At 42.1% G+C, this 26,177-nt stretch overlaps 1 protein-coding gene across 2 annotated transcripts in view; it reads left to right on the top strand.

Moving 5' to 3' along the window:
• Positions 1-26,177, top strand: part of LOC126273174 (homeobox protein AKR-like) — an 865,473-nt gene that overhangs the window by 695,393 nt on the left and 143,903 nt on the right. Inside the window, exon 1 of one of the 2 annotated variants that reach the window (XM_049976659.1) lies at positions 7,718-7,832. The exons of the other annotated variant lie outside the window; for it this stretch is intronic. The gene's annotated coding sequence lies outside the window, so the exon portion shown is untranslated. Of the gene's footprint in view, positions 1-7,717; positions 7,833-26,177 lie in introns of those variants that run through there. 2 annotated transcript variants of the gene reach the window in all.

Raw genomic sequence — 26,177 nt, 5'->3', positions numbered from 1 at the left:
GTCCAAAATCTGATAGGTATTCCGTCAGGCCATGGAACTTTGGTCAGTTCCAGCGACCTCAGCTATTACGAAACACCTCTGACACTAAGATCAGGGTGGCTTCTAAAACTTTTTCTTTCCTCTCAGCTGAGATATACTAGCCATAAGTAATAGTTTAATTGTAGTTTTCAAACATAGATAATTTATGTGGAAAAATATTCAAATAATTAACACACTTTGAAATATTAAGTATTTTAAAACATGTGATTTATAAAATTCAATAAAATTAAAATTCAGTGCTAGATTAAAAACACAGAGTAACCTGAGATTTTATGGAATTCCCCGAGATTTCCCTGATTTTTCTAGGTAAAATGTAATTCTCTGATAATTCCAGGTTTTCCAGAAGAATCACCAGCCTGAACATCTGTGCCACTCGTCTTTGCAGTGGTGCGAAAATTAAATGGGAACAATAGCCCCAGATTTCCCCACGTAAAGGGACATTTGAAAACGGATTAAACATTTCTATTTTTACTTTGGTATCCTCAATTTCAGTTTCTGTCACGAACTTTGCTACCACTAACAGCCTTTACGTATGGTCAACAGTTCTCTGGTTTTTGAGAGAGATCATTCGACAATATTGTGTTACGATAATCGCTGAAGGGTTCATGCATTGCCCTCGCGTGTTTCATTTAGCACTCGTGATTATAGCCCTATGTTTTGTTCTACGCCTGCTCTGCAGCGTTTCCGGCTTGTTTAGAATATTCTTTGCAGTGACTGTACACGATAGTGGGTCGTCCCATTATGAGCTGTTCTACTGGGTGTATATCTGCCCAGTACAACATTAATTATTCTTGAACCGCAGTTCGTCTTCTAGCTCCGAAAGAGAGGTGGTTCTTTGAGGTGTGATATGAATTCTTCTTTGTCTAATATACTAACCATGTAAATCATCTTGTTTTCTGTTTCCCTTTTTACTTTGGTAACCATTGTTGCTATATCTACATCACTTAAAACTTAGTTTCTTTCTGTGCTCCCTCCCCTAAAAAAGATGCTATTCTTACACCTGTAGCCATCGATATTTTACTACTTACGACAGTGTCTCTTCTATTGGCCAGCCAGTTTATCTTTCCCTCTCCTGTTGAGGCAAAGCCCATGCGTAGTATAAGCCCATCTACTAACAGAATCAACAGGGACCCTCCAATATGTAACCTTGCACTTGACATGAGCAGTCATTCTTTCTCCAAATGAGCTCTCCCGACAGAAGAGTTCAAATGAGGTCGGTCATGGTGTTTCGGAACAGATGCAAACTTAACATTGGTATGTCTCAATGCTGATGCTTCCGTTCCTATTTGGTGCAGAATGTCTGTCAGTATTAGTGGCCGACCCATTCACTATATTGTGCATTCCATGTTTAAGTACTCACAATGCAATCTTAAATCCTCTATCACATGCTCCAGACCAGCACTAGGTTCAAAAGAAAAACTTGGTCACCTGTTATTCTGGTCCTATTTTACGCTGCAGAAGTTCACCTAAACCTCTATCATGAGAACTGCCTAACAACAAAATTTCCTGACTCTTTACTGGCTTCCCTACACTTTAACTTTTCTATTCACTGCTTTGAGCTTGTTGTAACCTGTCTACGCCTACGTCTGCCGGAGGCTCCTCAGTTTCGAACTGAAGCAACAGGCCAGTCTTATTTTTCACATTCATCTTAAAGCTATCAGATAGAGTTCTGAGACACTACCCGCCTCTCTTTACGTTCTGCTTTTTTAACCTCTTCATATTCTTCCTAGCCTTGTCTAATTCAGCCGAAGGGCGCCAATTTTCCCGTGCTTTACCACTGTCTTCCTATCTCTACAACATATTCACATAACCACTGAAGAGCGTCATTTACTTCCCCAATTCCCACACCAATATAATCACCTCACTGGAAATATCTAAAACCCCCATCACATCAAATCCCGGAACTAACAGTTCTAAGGCAAGTCAGGCACTTTACATTCATGATAGAAATACTATTTTAGTAAACAAGAAAACACGTTTGCAAAAATTAGGCCTATGCGCAACTATATGTAAACAAAGTACTAGTATAAACAACTTAAAATTTACGCAACTTCCGAAAATAAGAACTAAATAATTATAGGATACACTGTACTTAAATTTCTGAATAGATAAAAGATTAATAAAACAAGATTGTGTACGTTTACTGCGCTAAAACGATAAGAAAAAATGCGAGACAACCCGACTTTCCGATCTTTTCGCGTTTTCTGAAATAATATGAGGGTTGACCAGAAAGTAATGCACCGCAGTTTTTCTTCAACAATTTTTTATTGGGCTTAATGAGAATTATATACAAGAAAGAATGCTGTCTTATCTACACATCCTATTTTTCCACATAATCTCCATCCCATCCTCCAGCGCGATACAAGGGCGTGTATGCCCTGTCTGTACCAATTCTCGTCCTGGCGGTGGAGCCATTGTTCACTGCGTGAATCACCTCCTTCTCGTCCTCAAAATCTCTTCCACGAATAGCATCCTTTAATGGCCCAAACAAATGGAAGTCCTAGGGGGCTAGGTTAGTTGTGTCAGGAGTGACGGCCATTGATGGTCTCCCCGACCGCTGCAAATCGTGGAGCTCTGCCTACCGCCTTGTAATGACCTCATCCTCCGTGCCCAGCGATTAACTGCACTTCTGTCAACACCACATGCTCCATAGACTTTTCACAAGCGTTTGTGAATATTCTCCACTGGTCATTTCTCTGCGGTGAGAAAGTCAATGACGGCACGTTGTTTGTAACGTACATCCCCTACAAACGCCATTTTGAAATTGTCTCTCAGTTACGCTATGTGTCGGAAGTGACGGAAACTAGGCGCGCTCACTCAGTAGACTTAAATAATACATACGTAACGTTTCGCATTCGTAGCATTGTTTTCGACTGAGAAAAAAAATGCGGTGCATCACTTTCTGGGCAACCCTCATACTTTCAACAAAAAGTGAAATATTTAATAGTAAGCTTAAAAAAGCACAATAGTACACGTATTTAATCTGTACTGAACTAATTATTATTACAATCTCAGTAACTTTCTATACGAGAGCACAAAAACTCGCACGTCTCGCCTGGCACAAGGCTGCCAACTTGGGCTTGAACTCTGCTAGGTGCGAGTGTTTGCATGTGGAGGAACTGGATTCCATTCTTCAGCAAGAGCTGAGACTAGAGAAGGTAAGTGATGTTGGACGCTGAGTCTGGAACGAAGTCGATGTTATGTCTCTGCCAAACATGATCCTTTGGGTTCTGGTCAGAACTCGGGACAGGCCAGTCCGTTTCAGGAGTGTTATTGTCCACAAACCACTGCGCCACAGATGCTGCTTTGTGACCGGTTGCATTGCCATGCTGATAGAAATAGCCATCGTCTCCAAACAGTTCCTCTACAGTACGTAGTACACAGTGCTGTAAAATGTATTCCCATGCTTTCGTATTTAGCGTTTTCTTAAGCGCAATCAGGGGACCACATCCTAAGCACGAGAAACACCATCTCCTCCGTATTTCGCTATTGGCACTACACATGATGGCAGGAAAAATTCTCCGGGCCTTCGCCAACTACAGACCTTTCCATCGGATTGCCACAGGATATAGCGTGATTCATCTCTCCTAGTCGCTCGTTTCCAGTAACCCACTGTCCAGTAGCGTCACTTTTCTTCAAGCGTCGTTTAACATTGACTACATAAACATGTGGCTTGAGGAGCTGCATTCTTTGTAATTCCCATCAGTGTGCGAGCTGGACTGCTGCTAGCACTTTGGAATTCATTAGTGATTGCTTCCCCTGATTTCATGCGATTTTTACAACCAACCTACGCGGTCCTCGACGGTCCCTGTCCGTCAGTACATGTGGACTGCCTGGCCTTGGTCTGCCGTGGTTGTTCCTTTGCGTTTCCACTAAAGTCACATCACTAAACAATCTAGTTGGGCATATTTAGATGTACTGAAATGTGCCTTTGCTACTCAGGCGACATCCAATGATTAGTCCATTTTCGAAGCCACTGAGCTCTTCTGACAGTCTCTTCTGCCATTACTGCTTCTCTGCTGACAACACAATACTCCCCCCTGCCTCCGTCTGTATATGAGCGAACATGGCAGTTGGTTTTAAGTGATCGCAGTGAGCGTCTGATGAAAATTTGTTGTGTTATTTTCGTTGCAAGATACTGGTTACAATATAATTTTTCTCTTTAGCTTTCACTTTTTAATGTTTTCACAGCTGTGTACATTCGATAACAGTTTTGCGTTTTTGCCTTCTCTGGATTTTTAGTTCTGTTGATGCCTCATTAGAGTGAAACCGGTTGACTGTAACATACCTACCAAATGCGAACAAGGCATTTGTAAACAGAAGAATGTGTTTAAAATATATCGCTTTCTCCAGTTTGACAGTGTCGATTATTGTCAATAAAATTCTTCTGGGTTTGAGGCCGCATTGTCATCTGTAAAATTCCGACGTGACTGTTACAAGGCGCCTTCCTGGGTGTATTGCTAACTGACTGTGACAACGGCCGCGGAAGCCTGCGTTTACAGTATCGATTATTATTATTATTATTATTATTATTATTATTATTATTATAGTAGCAGTAGTAGTATTACTTTATAAAAATATTCTTTCGATATATCTGAGTCTGGCATCTGCTCTTCTCATGGTCAAATTATATAGTCATTTCACCAAAAAATAATTTCGGGCGGAAGCCCCTATACACTTTAAGACTTGCGACGTCGTTAGTCGGCTTGTCCGCCGCATTTAGCGAACCCCTGGCTCCATGCAGGGCCCACTGGAAATCAATATGTACTTGAAAAGATACGCACTAAAGATCATAACTGTGCCGTGTGTTACCGAGAGCTTGCATGCATTTAAACGCGTTGCCAAGAATTGTTAAATATGACTCAAATAGTTACTCGATCCCGCTAGTTACTCCTAAGACCTACAGTGTCAACATGCTGCGCCGTACACACCACGGCCTGTCTCTCTCGTTGGTGTTGGGTTGATTCCTGTGACTGATCGCTAATCGTTAGTTAGATGAGGTCGGATCCGGACGTCTATTTTTGTGCTTACTGCAGGTACTGATCATGTGCAACTTTCGAGACTTTTGGCCTGAAGTTCCTAAACATGTCACCTCCCTGACACCCAAGTACTTCAAAGGGCTACAGACTTATAAATGTTCGAAGCAAAATAAAATTGCATTTAAAACTTAGTAACATGTATTAAATTTTCAGTATGAGGTATTTTTTAGGTACGTTTTGTCTAGATGCTTTACATCTCTGCAGCCTTGAGGCATACTTTTCGAACCCGTCGAAATAACTCAGTAGTGGCTGCCGTACGCTCGGTGACATCGCGGTAGTATGTAATCTCCAGAGGCGGCAAAGGGACGAGTTAAGGTTCCAAGTAGTCTCAATCCCTCTCGCTCGCTCTCTTCCCCGCCCTCCCGTTGAATTTCTCTATCGGTACATCTCTGCCTCACTGAATGATACTTCAAGTGTGTCTCAACTCAGTCCAAGTGACAGACAGCAATACGAAATATTCATCATACTAAGGATTCCAAGAACGACAGCGGCTAGGCGACGCAGTTACCACAGCGCCTTGGAATACAGGCACTTTACTGGACCATCACATCAGCTGTATTTCTTTAAACGCCTTTTCATTCATTTCGTCACTTTTTCCTGTAATTTACGGCTAAGTATTCAGCCAGTCATGGAGATACACTTCAAACCATCATGTGTCATATGTTTAATATTTGTGTAACTGGACAATCTCAGAAACGGAGGAATAGTATCAACACCTTTTTTAGAGCTTGCGGGTTAGTGCGAGAAGTAGATTCATTGCCATTATTTTTGGGAATGCTTAGCACAATGGCATTACATAACGTATGTGTCCTTCAGATCAAGGCGGAGTGCAACCTCTTACAAAACGTCGACACGTGCGGTGGTATCGTATCACTGTTGCACTGAAGTAGTAAATTTTTGCATTAACACCGCTACGGGCAGAAATAAGGCAGCATTATGTCAGCACTCTTTCATCCAGAAGCAAAAGTCTTACCTATTAATGACGGCGGCAAAGACTAAAGGCGAACGGCGCACAGGGCGTCTCCACAATATAGGAAGGATCTTCTTACGTACAGAGTGATATATAAGCAATTCCTACACTGCCTTAAAGGCTTAAATTGTGGAAAACGTGTTGCTTTTCACAATCTATGGTTCAAATGGCTCTGAGCACTATGCGACTTAACGTCTGAGGTCATCAGTCGCCTAGAACTTAGAACTAATTAAACCTAGCTAACCTAAGGACATCACACACATCCATGCCGGAGGCAGGATTAGAACCTGCGACCGTAGCGGTCGCCCGGCTCCAGACTGTAGCGCCTAGAACCGCACGGCCACTCCGGCCGGCAAAGAGTAACGTCAAATCGTTTTCTTTTCAGTATTTATGGCATTAAACAATCTAATGCTGGTCAGTTCAGCAGGGTGAGCGAAGAAGCTGTACATCCACTTCACGCTTTAATACAAATATGACAGTATCCTTCATGCTATCCCGTGAAATTTTTCATAACTGTAAGACAAAAACTAGAAAATACTCTCAAACGCAGTGACACATTTTCAGCTGGCTAAGTGGCAGTTATTTTATTGAGGCCTTGAAATTAGCTGCAATCGTATTTTATCGAGGTGATTGGTGTCAATAAATGAATGAATGATTATGTCACTTAAAATGAAAATTTCTGCCAGAACCGTGATTCAAACCCACATTCCTCCCGTAAGTCATTCAAGCAAGTTTTCGGAATGACTAGCATTTTCAATGACATTAGTATTTACCTCCAGTGTTAAGATTTCCGTGGGGTGTATGTAAGCACAACTACGAGAACGGATTCGGTGGAAAATGTCCAGTAAACTGCACCCAGAAAGGTCGAGAGAAGATGCTCTATTCCCCGTGCCCGACCTCAACAAGTTGCCCCACTGGTAGATATGACGAGGGTTCTTACGTGGTGTTTAACTATACAATAACTATCGTTGAAGAGAACTAGAGATGCTCGAACAAGAACTATAACACCCAAATCCTTACAGTCAGAAGTTGCCATAATTTATTTCATTTTCTGTCCGACACAACCACAAATAATTTACTTATAACCAGGTTTTTGGGAAATGGAAAACTTATAAACCAAATTAAAACATGAAATTTAAAAGTCGCATGTGTTAATAAACATAAAACAAAATATGGTGCATATTTGTAGATCAGCATATGGTAGGCTTACATGTAATGTACGCAAGAAGGCGCTGCTATACTAATTAAAAGGCCAGGAGTATGCACGTATGTAGGTGTCGTAAGTTGTACAGATCTTTCCCTCCCACTCGTAGCACAACATGCGAGCTTTCTCGACATGTGGCTTCGAAATATGAAAGCAGTTTTATGTATAGTTATGATTCTGCACATCATTGTCAGTAATGGGGATATATAAACATTATAAAATAGTGCATTAAATAAATCTTTATAGGGCAGAGTACCCGTCATAAAAAACTTACTTAATAACAAACGAATGAGAATGTAACAGTCCATGCACCATAAGAGGAACAGCAGGATTTTAACGTTAAAACAACTAGAGCCAGTGTAATTTGCGTATGTAAGAGGGCATATCGTAGAACGTTATATCGACCATTGGTGGCGCTCTTCTTCCGACAGCAGGGTGTTTACGTGTCAGGTCAATTACGTGACAGCGTCGACGCGGCTCAGACTGGGCGGCGCAGAACTTAGCTGCGACCACCAGTTAACCAAGGCAGAAGTGAACCGCAGTACCTGACTCGGCGAAGCCAGATCGTCTAAATGTTAAAGTAGGCATTACTAGCAAATCGATTTTGTTCATCAAGTAGTCCTTCCGGTTCATGTATTTTTTGCAAAGTATACCTTCATTTTTTTTGAAACGTAGTCACATGCCTTTTTTTTTATTTTGCGCATCATTTTTATCTGATATTCAATGTTATCAGTGTTAAGTTTCTCCTCATCAACATGCCAACCTAAGCAGTTTCGTCGCTACTGTAGTTACTAGTCTTAAATCTGCTGTTGAAAAACCTTACTGTCTGTCAATGTAGCTCTTGTCACAATTGCGGCGGGATCTTTCAAACTCAGGATTCCCACAATCTTCTTTCTTTTGTGGTAGATATGTGGCGCATTCGCGCATCTGTTCTTCTTTCGCAATTTCAACGCTGTTCTTCCGGAATGTAGGTTCTATTGAAGGCTAGCTGTAATGGTTCCAAAGATTGACCGGAATTTTATCTTCCACCATCTGCCTACAAAATAGCCCAAAAAATGAGGAAGCTTGAGACTTACATTGAATGTGTATGTATCTAGAACCGGCCATCGTAGGTATCTTCAGATTGAAGTACCGCCAGAGCCACACACAACATTCAAAGTCTCTTACCCCCTCCCCCCTCCCCTGTAAGTTGCGTCGTAAAATAGTTGTTAGTACGATAATAGTAAAATGTTTAATTACAATAAAATATGTAAAAAGTTTTAATATGGTAATGCTAATAACAATGTGCGTCATTTTAGCATAATGACCAAGAAATTTAAATTCATAGTAATTTTGCATTTGAAACACATTCGTCAGAAAATTTGAGGTCATGCATCTGGTACATCAATTATAACAGCAACAAACTCACAGTTTGGAGAAAGTCATAATGTATACGACGTATTCGAATGTGCACGCGTCGGCATAATTTGTACACCATGCAATAGAATTATTCGTGCGTCATTATCAGTATTTCACTAAACACTAAGATTATGAACATGAGCCTGCAGAGGATACGTGTGCGAGCGTGTAAACGAAGTGAATGCTGTTTGTCGTTTCTGCATACGTGTTATTATTTGTACGTGTTTTCTTAATTGAGAAACTTTTTTTCTTTCTTCCGTTACTCAACTTCCTATTTGTCTGCTCAACTTGTGAACTCACAAATCAAGCCCGAATTTTGTTGACATGAGTTAGCCACTTTGTCAATGGATGTCTTCACCTGGCTCAAGTGTTGCTGCTGAAGCCGAAGTCCGATCTGCGTGGGGAGGCACTCACGCCTGCAACTGAAAAACATTCATTGTTAATTCCTTTCCTTTTTCAAGCTTCATAGATTTATTGTTAATTTATTCTTCGGAATTTAGCATCTTAAGTTGGAAACTTAACCCTTAGCTGGGAACGTGTACGATACTTAAGTTACATAGAACATCCGCCTCCGACTGCTAAAGCAATGTCGTAAATTCTCGGGGTTTTCACTTTTTCAGTGGTTGAAGCGCCATGTTTTCTTTTTTAGTACTGTTATATTAGGCAAACGTTGTTGACATTTGACGAAGTAGAAACGTGCGACATGTTGGTTAAATGTGAAAAAAGAACCATATGAAGCTTTTGTGTGAACAACAGCTATGGAAAACATAGCCGCGCGGTCTTACGGCGTCTTGTCACGGTCCGCGCGGTTTCCCCCGTCGGAGGTTAGTCCTGTGTGTGTGTGTGTGTGTGGGGGGGGGGGGGTCCTTAACGTTATCTTAAGTTAGATTAAGTAGTGTGTAAGCTTAGGGACCGATAACCTCAGCTGTTTGGTCCCATAGGATATTACCACACATTTCCAAAATATGCAAAACATAAATACCTGCATCACAAGCACTTCATTAGAAAAATTACATAAACGGAGAATGCAATCACAAAACCATTGTAATAAGTCTGTACCTTCAAAGAACTGTAACGGAAACATGACACTAACTTAAGTTGGTGTGAACTCTAGGTACAGAATATTACATTGTAAATATAACTGATTACAAGGAAACATAAACAAACTTTGCCCTGTAACACAAGTATGGACCCATACGAGAACTAGAATTAATTTCAAATAAATGAGCTATTTCTGGCAATCAATAACGATCATCAGTGACAAGCATCAGAGCTATTAGATAAACGCAAAATGTTTTGTTTTCGTTACCGATACAAAATTATATGTTACCCATTACAAATCAAATAAATGCGGCGAAAAAAGTAGATAACTGCTAACCAATAATAGCTTAAAACCTTGATAAGGAAGTGTTACATAGCTTTTCGTTAGAGATGACACTACCCCACTTATGCTATTCATTATTCACCTGAAATGCCAGAAAAAACTTCATTACTACATTTTATGAGATGGAAGATTATAAAATGTAATTACTGTCCATGAGATGGGACATTTATAACTGTTACCGTCTCTATGTGAAATCCCTGTAGTCCATAAAATGCCTAGATAATGTGTAGAATGGCTGAAGGCTTTAGACGAACTATGAAATAAGTTTTTTGTGAAAACGTTACATTGTTTCCCTAGGCATTCTAAACAGTTCCAGCATTAAACAGAATGACCAATACCTCTTACACACAGTCTTACAAGGGCACAAGATGAGAAGCCTTTGTTAATATGCGTTTGAAACTGAAAGAACAAAACTGCGAAATAACTCAGAAGATATGGTTACCCGGAAACAATTTCAGCAGAACTGACACGGAAGTACTTGTTGCAGTAAGCACTAACTTCTTCAAAAAACATTTTTGCAATTTGATTTTATACATAAATTTCTCGACTTAAAGGAGAATGTGAACAGAATATTGTTATCGGTAAAACACAAAAGCTGAACTGGCATAACCTACTTGTTGAAGCAGGAAAGGCAGCGGTGACATTTTGAATTGCACTTCTCTTTTTGACACTAAGGGCCTCACATGTTGGCATTTCGTGTAGCACATACACGTGGCAAATCCTTGGCCGCTTCGTATGCACTGAGAAGTAGCTGCAGTTAAGAGGTATTTAGTCTTCTGTTCTCATTAAGTTCTTTCTATATCTACATCTACATCCATACTCCGCGAGCCACCTGACGGTGTGTGGCGGAGGGTACCTTGAGTTCCTCTATCGGTTCTCCCTTCTATTCCCGTCTCGTATTGTTCGTGAAAAGGAGGATTGTCGGTATGCCTCTGTGTGGGCTCTAAGCTATCTGATTTTGTCCTCATGGTCTCTTCGCGAGATATACGTAGGAGGGAGCAATATACTGATTGACTACTCGGTGAAGGTATGTTCTCGAAACTTCAACAAAAGTCCGTACAGAGCTACTGAGCGTCTCTCCTGCAGAGTCTTCCACTGTAGTTTATCTATCATCTCCGTAACGCTTTCGCGATTACTAAATGATCCTGTAACGAAGCGCGCTGCTCTCCGTTGGATCTTCTCTATCTTTCCTATCAACCCTATCTGGTACGGATCCCACACTGCTGAGCAGTATTCAAGCAGTGGGCGAACCAGCGTACTGTAACCTACTTCCTTTGTTTTCGGATTGCATTTCCTTAGGATTCTTCCAATGAATCTCAGTCTGGCATCTGCTTTACCGACGATCAACTTTGTATGATCATTCCATTTTAAATCACTCCTAATGCGTACTCCCAGATAATTTATGGAATTAACTGCTTCCAGTTGCTGACCTGCTATTTTGTAGCTAAATGATAAGGGATCTATCTTTCTATGTATTCGCAGCACATTACACTTGTCTACATTCAGATTCAATTGCCATTCCGTGCACGATGCGTCAATTCGCTGCAGCTCCTCCTGCATTTCAGTACAATTTTCCATTGTTACAACCTCTCGATATACCACAGCTTCATCCACAAAAAGCCTCAGTGAACTTCCGATGTCATCCACAAGGTCATTTATGTATATTGTGAATAGCAACTGTCCTACGACACTCCCCTGCGGTACACATGAAATCACTCTTACTTCGGAAGACTTCTCTCCATTGAAAGTGACATGCTGCGTTCTATTATCTAGGAACTCTTCAATCCAATCACCTAATTGGTCTGATAGGCCATATGTTCTTACTTTGTTCATTAAACGACTGTGGGGAACTGTATCGAACGCCTTGCGGAAGTAAAGAAACACGGCATCTACCTGTGAACCCTTGTCTATGGCCCTCTGAGTCCCGTGGACGAATAGCGCGAGCTGGGTTTCACACGACCGTCTTTTTCCAAACCCATGCTGATTCCTACAGACTAAACTTCTAGTCTCCTGAAAAGTCATTATACTCACACATAAAACGTGTTCGAAAATTCTACAACTGATCGACGTTAGAGATATATGTCTATAGTTCTGCACAACCGTTCGACGTCCCTTCTTGAAACCGAGGATGACCTGTGCCCTTTTTCAATCCTTTGAAACGCTACGTTCTTCTAGAGACCTACGGTACACCGCTGCAAGAAGGTGGCAAGTTCCTTTGCGTACTCTGTGTAAAATCTTACTGGTATTCCATCAGGTCCAGCGGCCTTTCCTCTTTTGAGCGATTTTAATTGTTTCTCTATCCCTCTGTCGTCTATTTCGATATCTTTGGGCATAAGGAGGATTTTTATCTTGGGTGGATGTGCTTAAAGATTCTTTCTGCAGTTCCATGTCGGTAAAAACCATCGACCATCACGTTCAGAACAACTGCCAAAAGATTGGATGAGTCACCTCACCTTTTGTCGACGTAGGGAATTGGCACTCCTACAGCGAACCAAAAGGTACACGACGATTTTTTATCCGAACTTTTTCTGAATCTCAAGGTTCAATTTAGATTCCGTTTTACTCTGGATAACTTAATTTTCAAACACTGCACAAAATGTAAACCACTTAATCTTCTACTGCTCTGCTGCCATGGTCCTTAGGAGAATGTACACAGACGGCAAGAACGTTTCTACCACCTTTTTAACATATTTTAGCACCGCTAATTTCTTTTAAGCAGACGCGGCAGGTATCGGGAAAAGGATTTTCGGTAACCACGGAAATGGAAGTCTGTTCAATACCAATGGTTTCATCATGGTTTTGGTTTCCTCCATCATGGATTTCATTCTGATGTATTTGATGAAGGGAGCTGTGCCTCTTGCAGTGATTCATCTCGTCTTTCCTTCTGCTGTTGTATTGTTCGTAAGCTCACTATTTTTTCCTGCTCGTCTTCCGTCTCGTCTTGTAAAGCGTCGTCAGGCAGGGACAACGTAGAGAGACCACCTTTAGATTTGCAGCCTAACAGAGCTTCGTATGGTGACCAATTAATGTCTGAATGAAAAGCTTTATATTTCATAAGTTGGTCGAACCGCAGTCCGTCACTCCAGCAGCTAGTCTTTCCGTCTTACATCCTAGCACGCAGCATATTTTCAGTGTTCTGATTTGCTCTTTCGACCCTCCCCTGACTTTGTGAGTGGTGCGGTTTACCATGGACGATGTTAAAGATGGGCCAGTACTCCTTTAGGGTGCTTACCACATTGTTCGCAAGTTCCCTGTCGTTATCGGACTGTAGAAGCACAAAGACTCTTGAAGCACGAAGCAACGTGGTGATTGCGTTGTACGCTGCTTCTTCCGCTACATTTGATTTCAGAGCCCCGAAAACTACAGCCTTCGCGAGATGATCATGTTAGACCATTATAAACTTGTATTATATTAGGATGGGCCCGAAAATCGACTAAATCGATCTGACAACGGGAACTGAATTCCGAAAAAACCATTGGCTTGACCACACCATTCTCTTCTGGCAAGGTTCATAAAGGTGAATATACAGCTCAACAGTATGAAGTGCAGTGTTCTTATACTTGGGTGGAAGTTCTTTCATCACCACGTCCAGCCCTCAATGAACAATAGCCAAATGGACCTTATAGAGTATGTCAAATAATTCGCAGTCCGCGATGTAAAATTGAACTGCACTCGTGCCTTCTTTAACAGGATATTTCAGCTTACAAGGGGAGGCCACGAAATTGGGATAACGGATTTACTTCTGACTTTGTTCACATTTAGTGCTAAGGTGCGCGCCGCAAGGAGTCATTGTGGTCAAGTGGTTAGGTTTGCGCATTGCGTGAGGGTCGTGGTCGAGACGACGTTTCGAATTCCGCCAACACTTACTTTTTCATCACTGGGCACATTATTTAATTTGTCATTTGAGAGGTGATATAATGAAAGAACCCGCATGCATAATCATGACGTTGTAGTGACTTACCTTATTTTACTATTTTTAATTAAATTTTCAAGGACAAGGGATAGGACTGAAGGCTTAAGTCAGACCTCGATAAATAATGACGCGATTGACGTTATTCATAGTCAATAATACGGTGAGTCACAATGTGCCACACCATAAGAGATGTACAGTTAGTCGTCGGATGTGCTGTCATCACACGTTGCGGGATGGTATTTGTGATACGGACATGGAAAATATAAATTGAAACGGCATTTACTACTTCGGCAAAACATGTTCGTCTGTTCACCATAACCACTTGCTGCTCGCGAGCTAAACGTAAATCGATGCAATTTCAACAGAAATTTTGTATTTTTGTTTCTATTTTAAGCATAGACACAGCCTCAAAAACCAATCCAGTACGAACGAGAAAACACTTAAAATTGTTAAAAGTATCAACAAAAGTAGTACATGACGATGATGACTTAAGACAGTAAAATAATTTATTGCTATTTCTTTTCATTGTTTCATTTCTGTTTTATGTGAATTTCATTTTTATAGTGTTTTCATTGATTTTCTATTTTTGTAATGTTTTCACTGACCTTTAAATAAAATAAGCTCGTTAAAAAGGTGTCTTGCAAATTCACTTGCTTGCTGAAAAGATTCAGATTTACATAAATGATTTACTCTGCAGATAAAATAATACTCGTCGGTTTTGTTTCACAAAATTTCGCTTGTTCCCCAAATTCAGTTGCTGTGAAGAGGTGGCCATTGTTTATTAATGAGGAACTTCTCATTTACTCCAGCGAGATCATTTAACTAACTTAGACATGTTCCGTAGCTAAGTAACTACATGCCTTAGCAGTTGGTATATTTTCGCAGAATAAAAAATGTTGGGTCAGAGCCAGTTTAGTTATTTTCTGAAATTGTTCACACTTTACCACCAGCCCGAAGTTCCAAAAGTTCTTGTATGTCGCACGGTAAGTTGCTCTATATGCTGCTTCAGTAACAAATTCTCTGTTTGTACCATGTTATATTTTGCTTGAAGAACGTTTTTGGGCTTATAAGACAGTATCACCACCATATACTAGGTGTAAAAGGCACCAAAAGAATGAAATTTCACCATAAATTATAATAGTTGTTTAATGCATTAAAATAGAAGTTACCAGGACCCGTCGGAGTCTGGAGAGTAATAAAAACATGTAGTTTACGAGTCGAATTTTAACTCGTTGTGCTTTTCTTTAAGAAGAGATTCTACACTACAATATTTTTCCAAAGGCTATTTAACGTCTTTGGAGTATTTCCTCTTACATGCCAATACTGGGTGACGTATGAAGACTTTAGAGCTAATATTCACACTCATAGCACGAATTTTTTGTTCAAGATAGTACTGTCGATCAAGAGACGTGCATCTCTTGCACTACTGGAAATATGCACTGATGGCAAGAGCCAAGATGCAAATAAAAGTTTGGACGGTGTCATCCGCTCCAAGCGTCCAAAAGAAATTTTTGTGTCCAAAAAGGACACTTTTGGGTCTTGCAGATCTGTTTCTCATTTCAGTGTGGGATTTGGAAATTTTATTGTAAGAATTATGGAACTAAAAACTGGCACTCGCGCGCGCCCCCGAGGGAGGACTTCGAACCTCCGGCGGGGGGGGTCGCGCAGTCTGTGATTGGCGCCTCAAACCTCGTGGCCACTCTGCACTGCAGGAAGCAGTCTTGAAATTGTCTGGAACTGTTTATGTTTTTTGAAAGTATCTAAAAATATGGAAATTTAAAATGGAGATATGACTGCAAAAAACTGGTTTTCAAACATACCATTAAAAATTGAAAACTCGAACCACGGAAGTTCTGAACTTCAAATTTGGTTATCGCTACATCTTTAAATGAGACATGATTTTAAAATTTGTTTGAAATCGACCAAATAGAAATAAGTTTTTTTGTGTGTGGAGCTCCCTTTAATGTTTTCACCGCCGTGGAATGATGGCAGAGTTAACATTGGTTGCAGAAAGGTGCGCTGTTTCGTTTGTAGCTACTCTGAAATTTAACTCATTGTTTTCACTTTATTCTTTGACTGACAATGCAAATTTAACCAACATTCCCTATCGACATTGACCCAATGTAATCATATTAATGGGCGCTGTGTTACGAAGTTAATTTAAAATGATTTATGGCCATTACAATAAATACAAGAACATTTCAGTTTGTCACTGGTGATGTTTCAGAATTTTCGTACATAATAATAACAATAATAATAATAATAATAATAATAATAATAATAATAATTTGTATAGTATACAAAACGAAAAAACTGGGTAGCCTATTTGTATGCTAATGTTTCAGTGCCACATATTACGAATCACAATGTATACTGAAATACTTAACGCGTTAGTTAAAAAGAATACCATCCCTCAAGAATGACACAGTATCCAAACAATTTTTATATTTTCGATTTAGTTCTTCGCGTGCTTACCTTTACACACTGTCCTGCATTGTTGGCATTACGTCTTTTCGCATATTTCATTCGCTTTTAAATGGAAAGGCCTTCGAGACAGTTGCCTGGCCTTACGTGGTAATCTAATTTTCTCTTTGAAAATTTGTTATATTGACTTGCGTATATTTGATTTAGTTTTTTCGTGAATTGTACTAAATCGTTTCTACAGATCGATAAAATAAAATGTTGTATTACACGAAAAAGTTGTAGTCAGAATGAGAATTTCATGATGGATCTTCACGACCTAACTTCAGACTGTCATTCCAAGCAAGCAAAGTCCTTGTTGCTACTGTTTGCTTGATTGCCTCATGGATGACAAGTTTTCTTTAGAATTAGGCATAATCGTTCTTTTTACGGAACCATTCCTTTTGAGACTGTTCTTCCTACGTAACTGGTTCATCGGACTATTTCAAATGAACTGTACAGCTTTAAAGATTACAAATAAGAGCACTTATAAAAACGCTTAAACTAATAAATCAGGCAGCAACATTTTATTGCCTACAAAATCTGAATGACGTTTAAGGAACAAACCCAGTGTGCTTATTTTTAAGAATTTAAAAAAATAATTTCGTGTCGCATGGAGCTACTGCCAATATGTGCGGCCTAACAGCAGTTATGTTACGGGTGAGGTGTATTCAAGCATCGAGGGAGAGGAGGATCGGAACTAGAGACTCAACCGAACTAAGTGAACTAACGGAACGGTTTTGGTCCTTGGATAAGTTCACCGTTAGGAATTCAAAACTTCGGGCACTTACGTCATGGGAATGGGGTGTACTCGGCATCAATGGGGGGAGTTTCGTGTATGCGCATTCTAGCATTCAGTAGCCAGGGGAAGCGAGGGGTAAAAGAACGATAGTTCACTTAAAGACAGCGCCGTAAAGTTCCTTTATCGAAATATTTCAGCTGAACACATCCCTAATTTTCATATTTATTTACTACACGTACAAATCATAAGGCCACAATACTGTTGTGAAGACTTGCCTGGCGAGCACACACCAAAGTACTAAAAGTAGTTGTCATAAACAAAATAAAGGACCACAGTATTCGTGTATGATGCGATAGCGCACTTGTCACGTTCAGTGTCCCCTATTGCAAGAGTCCCCGCGCGCTCTCAGAAGCAGCGGTCGCGTAGCGCGGTAGCGTTGGTGGTTGCGGCTATCGTGTCGGGTTCCGCAGAAAATTCTCCCGGGTGCAGCGGGAGGCTGCTGGGCCGCGGTGTTGCCACCCCGCATGGGCCCATTTGCAGCCTTCCAGTCGCGGCGCATTTGACGCCACTAGCAGTGTGGCTCGAAATCTCGCGCGGTCAGCCAAAGGTTCGTAGCACGTGCGGCGTCCGCGTAGCTGACGATAACAGTACATCCAGCGACTCCCTGGTTGGGTCACACAGCCGTTATTCTGCCATCTCCTTAGACATTATCAAGGCTGGGCATACTGAAAGTACGAAGTCATTATTTAGCCATAATTTATCAATGAACATTTTGAATTTGTATTTTCAGGTTCAGCTTTTTCTTGCCCTTGTATTATGGTTATAAATCGATCTGATATACGTAAGATGAAAAGTGTAAGGCGGCATAGCGTACTCATATTCTGGATGGGCTGTGTTTATATCACGTTCAACCACGCAGCTTTCCAGCTCTTAACTTCTGAATGATAAAGGGAGAGCTTAGGAAGGAAGCCCACCTCATCCATTGTGTCCACGAGGTAGGAGCGGAGCGAATAATTCATTTTCCATCTGCCTTACGTAACTTTAACCGAACCCCAGTCACTACAAGAAACTTGCAGTTATCGCGGGAGATCTGGTATAGCCCTAGAGCCATTATTTAAAGTTGGTTCTTGAAACGTTGCCAGTAGACATTCTCGGAATAGTCTGTCTTCAAGACTCTGCATTTCAGCCTTTCCAACATCTCCGTGACACCCTCCCCCGGATGAAACAAACCTGTGACCATTCGTGCTGTCCTTCTCTGCATACATTCAGTATTCCCTGTTAGTCCTATTTCCTACGGTCCCGCCCACTTGAGCAATATTCTGAGCAGGGTCACACGAGTGATTTGTAAAGAACTCCTCTGTAGATTGACTGGGATTTACCTAGTATTCAACCAACGAACCCAAGTCTGCTACTTCGTTCACCCACGACTGAGCCTATACGATCATTCTACTTCGTATCCCTGATAAGGGTCACGCAGAAGTATTTGTACGAGTTCACAGATTCCAACTGGGACGCACTATTATATTTATAGGATACTATGTTTTTTCGTTTTTTGAAGAGCGCAATTTTACTTTTTTGACATGTAAAGAAAGTTGCCACTCATTGCACCATTTTGAAATCTTACCAAGATCAGACTCAATATTTACTCAGATTCGTTCAGACAGCACGTCATTATGGATAACTAAATCTGCAAAAAGCCGGAGGTTACTGGCCCGCAAGATCATTAACATAAAATATGAATCACAAGGAACCCACCACAATTCCCTGGGGAACAAGCGGAGTATTTCTACATCGTTCGATGACTCTCCATCCAAAATAACATTTTGCGTCCTTCCTACCAAGAAATTCTCATTCCAGTCACATATTTAGTCTGATGGCCCACAGGACCGTACTTTTGATAAGAGTAGGTGTGCTACTGAGTCAAATGCTTTCCGGAAAACGAGAATAGCACATTTACCTGACTGTCTTGATCTATGGCTTTCAAGGCGTCATGTGTGAAAAGTGCGAGTGGGGCTTCACATGATCTATGTTTTCGAAATGCGTGCTGGTTGGCACGGATGAGGTAGTCTTGTTAGAGATGTCATTGTGTTTGAGCTCAGTATATATTTTAATGTTCTACAACAAATGTATGTCAAGGATATTCGACGGTATTTTTATGGATCACTTCTGCTCCCCTTCTTGTAGACTAGCGTGAGCTGTGCTTCCTTCCCTACTGCGCATAGTTTTTTGTTCGAGGGGTCTAAGAGATACAGTTAATAGAGGGGGCTAACGCAGCCGCGAACTGGATGTAGAATCTGATACGGTTTTCATCGGGCTATGGGTCTATGTTCAGATTTAACGAATTTAGTTATTTCTCAAGACCACTGCCAGTCTTATTTTCAGTGGTACGAGGATTAAAGTTGGCAAGTCACCTGCGTTTTCCTTTGTAAAGGAATATTGGAAGATGGAGTTAAGCATTTCTGCTTTTGATTCGCTTCCCTCAGTTTCAGTTCCTGTTACATCCTCGAGTGACTGTATACAAACTTTGGTGGCAGTGACGTCCTTCACATACGACCATAATTTGAGTTGTGTGAAACATCATTTGACAAAATTCTACCACTGTGGGATCGGTATCCACTGAATGCTTAACAAATTGCTGTGTTGACTTTGTTTTACACCTATTATGCAGTTTTGTCCGATTTTATACCGTGTAGGATCTCTCCCATAATTGTTTTACTGGGCACATATCTATGCAGTGAATGGTTAGCTATTCTTTTAAACTTGAGTCTGTTCCTCTGTACCTCAGTACTCTTCTCTCCTGAGCATTAGATTAAAATTCCTCGTAGAGGAGTTATCTGACACAGGGTAGTGCAGAGACCCCTGTAAAGAGTCAGTTCCTTTAGAAGGGTGGAAGGAGAGGTGCGTCCTGATAACAACCCGACTGTACATCACATATCCAGTAAGATGCTAGACTTACATGTAAAAAAACTTTTGATTGACGTTTACATGAATTGGTGGTAGGGACCAGCCAGTCGTAGTTCTTTCTCGGCGCCATTTGTTAGCTGTGCTGCTCATGTGCGTCTATCAGTCATAAAATTTTTATTCTAGGTACAGTGGCGTAACACGTCCTCAGAGTAGTCCCTTGACAATGCACAAAGACTCTAAAAAGCGTAGCATATAACTTTCTATAATGCGTGTTTTGTAACCAATGAAGGCATTGTAGTTTCAGCAGATTTTCATGCTACAAGAAAGTGGTAATTCATACTATGTGTAGTTCAATAATTTTGTTCTAGTTTTCAGCTTTAATAATTTATGGTGAAATCCCTTTTCCAAACTTGTATTGCTTTCTACATTCGTGCCCGTTTGTGTGTGCGGTGGACAGCGTTGTGACATTTCAGCTATTGCGGTTATGCTTTGCTAATGAGTCAGCCTCACCCCTCTTCGCTTTTCTGAATGAGATGACTAACTCACACTTACAGAAACTGCCTTCTTCACAGAATGATCTATACACATCTTGTCTGGTGGAAATCGTACCCTTCTGGAACCACAAAACTATTCAGTTTAGAAATAAGAATGTTTGTTCCAATTTCTAAATTGCACAATAAAAAAAGTCTAGGTGTTAGTACGGCTCGCGTACTGATGGTTTCGTACAAACTTAATTATGTACAGTATACAGACAATTCAACCATTCCGTGAATCGGGAAACTCGACCACTTTCGCTTGTTGTAGACACTGGCACTGGCAGGTTATCGCTCCCAGGGATTCAAAGACTTTCGAAAATCGTTTAACGTCAAGGTTGACGTCGGATAACAAATGACAAACGAAATATTTTTTATTTGATATAATTATAGATTAACAATTCTGATTTGTTTCCCTTTTCTTGTAGTGTGAAACCTTGCTTCTTGCACATCTCATGATTCTACGTTAATGGAAAGTGCGCTGTAGGTTTTGATGGGCAAGTTTATGCTTATCACAATGTGTGACATAAAGGGCCGTATCTTTCGGTTGTATTGAATTAGAAGCCTCAGTTTTCTACGCCGTCACGGACGCATTGGCTTTAGTATGGGACATAAATTTCAACTTGATACGTGTACCTGTTTTGGGAAGGAAAAAAAGCTTTTAAGAGACAGACGGATCACAAAGTGATCCTACAAAGATTCCATTTTTACCAATTTAAAGTACAGAACCCTAAAAAGATACCGTAAGATGGTTTGAAGTAGCAGTGCTGTTGAGAATATTTAGTGCCAACACTGCTTATGATTGCAGTTCTGACATGATCTGTATCCAACATTGGAATCAACAAGATGGGTAGAACTTTCTTTCCCATTTGTTACAGACAGATTCATATCTAAAGGCAAGAATACGTTTTCCTTTTCTTCTACCCAACAGGTGAGAAAATATTCTGAATGTTTACTGCCTTCCACTTATCTGTTTTTCCCTTACATGTAGGTTGCATCTGATATTCGTTAGTTGGAATAAGGAACCTGAGTTACCGTACCATTGAAGCAAGAGTCGGGTCTCAACAGTTCCTTCTGTAAAAGAAACTATATTTTTCCACATGAGATGATGATCGAAATAAATCTTGAATGACATCACTGCACACTATAAAGTTGATGCTGTCACTTCAGAAAACCGTTGCAAATCGGAGGATCCATACATCTTATATCAGATGTTGTTGTTTCAGTGCGAAGGATGGTTTGATGGAGCTTTCCACGCTAGTATATCCTGCGCAAGACTCTGCGTCTCTGAGTAACTGCAGCAATACACGTTCATTTGAAATTGCTTACTGTATATAAGGGTTCTCTACTACGATTTTAATCCGGAACTCTTCATGCCGTTACCAAATAGACTATTCTTTGATACCTCAGGATGTGTCCAGACAGTCAACCCATTCTTTTAGTAAAAATGTCCAATTTTTTCCCCTTTTTGGCTTAGTACCTCTCCATTAGTTATTTGATCTAGCCATCTATTCATCAGCATTCTTCTGTAGAACCACGTTTCAAAACCTGCTGTTCTCTCGTGGTCTGAAATGTTTATCGTGCAATTTCACTTTCGTGCAAGGCTACACTCCATATAAATACCTTCAAAAAGACATCTTGACTCTTAAATTTATAATCATGCAAAAAAAAAAAAAAAAAAAAAAAAAAAAAAAAAAAAAAAAAAAAAACAGGACACATTGGACGACTAGAGACAGGACGTTAATATTAACAGGATATGTAGACTAGTATGGCCTGCAGAAATGATCAATATCACCCCGGTTCAGCATGTATCCGCTTGCTTAGTGGGCACAGGATCCGCCATGGGCCCTGATAATTTGTTCCGTGCGTGATGGCAGCAACGCGTATGGGGTGCGAATGGCGTCCATGCAATCACCTGTTTCCAGAGTTCGTTTGTGGTGAATGGCATTGGGTTACAGCGCTGCACCCGTCGTTTCACCACATACCACACCGTCCTGCAGGTCCGGAGATTAGAATAGGACCGAGATATTCCTATCTGTCGTAAAAGGCGCCTAAATGAGTGTCTTACTTGTCGGCCCTCTGAGTTCAGGCCCCGTTCTATGGTTTGACCTGCCACTTTCCAAAATCTACAGAAGTTCGGTCCACATGGGGAACGACGCCTTACGTGGTGCACGAGTTATCCATAGTGCCCTTAGATTCGATCTCCTGAATCTCTTGTTACGGCTTTGCATCTCCACCTGCGATTAAACTATTTGGGCGAGGACACTTTAGAGTGTGTCATCTTCACACTGGCAGGGTGGCGCCCGTGGGGAGAGCGCGTGATCGGAGTGGGTGGCATCAGGAGTCACGTGGCCTACTGGCACCGCGCCAGGGCGGTTTCTGCCTGGGTCGCTCTACCACTGGTAATCTTGTCCCTTGAGTGTGCCATCCGAACATCCTTATCCAGACCCCAACACCTTGTCGCCGTCTTTTTTGATTTACGAAAAGCGTATGACACCACCTGGCGAAATCATATCCTTGCCACATTATAGAAGTGGAATCTCTGAGGCCCGACGATTTTTATCCAGAATTTCATATCGCTTCGTACTTTGCGTGTCCAAGTTGGTGCCTCCCATGATTTCCCCCATATCCAGGAGAATGGGGTCCTGCCGGGCTCTGTATTGAGTGTATCTGTATATTTAGTGGCAATTAATGGTCTAGCAGCAGCTGTAGGGCCGTCTGTCTCACCCTCTGTGTATGCAGACGATTTCTACTGCTGAGTGGCACAGTCATGGGCTCTACCCCACGGCTTCCAGTTTTCAGCTGCGAAGTCGTGTGTCGGCGTCGCAGCGTTCATCTGGAACCAGAACTTTACCTTACTGATCATCCCCTAACTGTAGTGGAGGCATATCGATTTTTAGGACCGATGCCCGATTGACTTGGCTTTCTCACCTTCGTCAGCCTAAGTGGAAGTGCTGGCAGCACCTGAGTGCTCTTCTCTACCTGAACTACTACTGGGGTGCAGATAGCTCTACGCTGCTGCAGCTCTACAGAGCCCTTGTTCAATCGCACCTTGACTATGGGAGTCTGGTTTATGGTTCGGCGGCACCCTGAGCGTTGCGTTTACTCGACCCAGTGCGCCGCTGTGGCGTTAGACTAGCGACGGGAGCTTTCAGGACGAGTCCGGTGACCAGCGTCCTGACGGAGGCTGGAGTCCCACCATTGCAGGTCAGGCGTGCGCAGCTGCTCCCCAGTTACGTTGCACACATTCGTAGTTGTCCTGCGCATCCAAATTACCGTCTCCTTTTCCCACCCACGGCGGCTCGTCTCCCTCATCGACGGCCCAGGTCAGGGTTTACAATTGCAATTCGCTCCAGATCCCTTCTATCTGAACTAGAGTCCTTGCCTTTACCACCTGTACTCGAGGTCCATTCGCATACACCTCCATGGTGTACACCTAGGCAGCGGCTTCACCTGGACCTTTCACATGGCCTAAAGGACTCAGTTCAACCCGCGGCTCTTCGCTGTCACTTCCTCTCGATCCTTGACATGTATCGAGGCCACGAAGTGGTTTACACCGACGGCTCGATGCCTGATGGTCACGTTGGCTTTGCGTATGTCCATGGAGGACATACTTAACAGCATTCCTTGGCCGATGGTTGCAGTGTTTTCACTGCATAGCTGGTGGGTGTATCTCGTGCTCTTGAGCACATCCATTCATGCCCTGGAGAGTCGTTTGTACTGTGTACCGACTCCTTGAGCAGCCTACAAGCTATCTACCAGTGCTACTCTCGTCATCCTTTGGTAGCGACCATCCAGGAGTCCATATATGCCCTGGAACAGTCCATTCGCTCAGTGGTGTTTGTTTGGACCAAAGTCACGTCGGAATCACAGGCAACGAACTTCTTGACAGGCTGGCCAAACAGGCTACATGGAAACCGCTTATGGAGATCGGCATTCCAATAACTGACCTGCTTTAGTTTTTCGCCGCCAGTTTCCGCTTTGGGAGACCGAATGTCAGTCTCAGTACGAACAACAAACTGCGCGCCATTAAGGAGACTACGAATGTGTGGCTTCCTCCAAGCGGGCCTCTCTCAGGGAATCTATGGTTGTCTGCCGGCTCCGCATTGGCCACGCTTGGGCAATCCACGGATACCTCCTGCGCCGTGAAGACCACACTGTGTCGATACGGCGCCCGGTTGATAGTGGCACAATTATGGTGCACTGTCCCACTTGGAGCGCCCTGCGACGAAATCTTCGGTTACCGAACTCGCTGCCGCTGATTTTAGCCGACAACGCCTAATTGGCTGATTTAGTTTCACGTTTTATTCGTGAGGGTGGGTTTTATCATTTGATCCAAGTTTCAGCGCATGTCCTTTGTCCCTGTGTGTCCTTTACCCTAGTGCTTTTAGAGTGGAGGTTTTAATGTGTTGCAGAGTGGCTGGCTTCTCCCTTTTTATTCTCATGGTCAGCCAGCCATGGTAATGTTTTGTCGTTTTAATCTCTTCTACGTGTTTCTTGCGTTTCTGTGGTTTTCTTCTCCCCTTTTGTTCGTTACATATTTGTTGCCCTTTCGTCGTTCTTGTGGTTTTTCCTTTCTCTCTTCGTTTTGTGTTGTCAGTCTCGCTTGTTTTATTCTCACCCTTCTGGCATTGTCTTATTCGGAATAAGGGACCGATGACCTAGCAGTTTACTCCCTTGCTCCCTCTTTTAAACTAAATAACCAACCAAGTACCACACATTTTCGATTGGCTTTTAAAGTCAGGTGATCTTGCGGACCAAGGCAAAAGGCTGCATGACACGAAGACGGCACGTGTTCGTGCAGCAACATGTGGTCGTGCATTGTTTTGCTGAAAAATGGCTGTAGGGTTTTCTGTATAAAGGGTGTGGTTACGGGGCGCAGAATGTCATTCACGTAGGTCACACTGGTCTCAGTGCTTTGGACACGCACCGACTGTGATTTGTGGTTGTGCCCAATAACACCTCACGCATAAGGCCTTGAGTTGGGGCCTGTATGTCTTGCGCGTATGGTGTCGCTGAGATGCCGCAACCCCCGTATGCGGCGAACCTTATTGCGGCCATTTTCAAACAACCAGAATCTGTATTCGCCCGAAAACAATACATTTTTGTCATTTCTGGCCCAGTGAGGTCGTTCCATACACTGCTTCCGTGTAGCATGTTCCTGCACATTTGTCAAAGGTAGGCGAAGTGGACGACGCGCACGTAACCATGCCATAATAAACGGCGACGGACTGTCATCCCTGATACTATATGATGTGTTAAACTGTTCCACTGTTGTGCCAGAGCGGAAGAGGACGCAGATCTGCCCTGCAATGGCATTTGGAAATGTCGATCTTTTCGGGGGGGGGGGGGGGGTCTGGAAGGCGGGACCAGTTATCTCGTCGTGTTCTATGGCCGTCCGTGAACCGGTCTGCACGCCTGTTGCACTGTTGAAGAAACTCTTCTTCGCACGCGAGCAGCGGCTTCCCTGATGGATGCAGCACATTCTCATACCAATAATGCGGCCTCTTTCAAACTCGCTGATTTGACGGTGCGGTTGGACATATGTCTGCGATGCATCCTGTACGTCTGCTCAAGTTAGACTGATCCTT

Source organism: Schistocerca gregaria, chromosome 5 (genome assembly GCF_023897955.1).
Source record: "Schistocerca gregaria isolate iqSchGreg1 chromosome 5, iqSchGreg1.2, whole genome shotgun sequence".
Taxonomy (NCBI): Eukaryota; Metazoa; Arthropoda; class Insecta; order Orthoptera; family Acrididae; genus Schistocerca; species Schistocerca gregaria.
The sequence above is the reverse complement of the archived record's forward strand: the minus strand, read 5'-3'. Positions and strand labels throughout refer to the sequence as shown.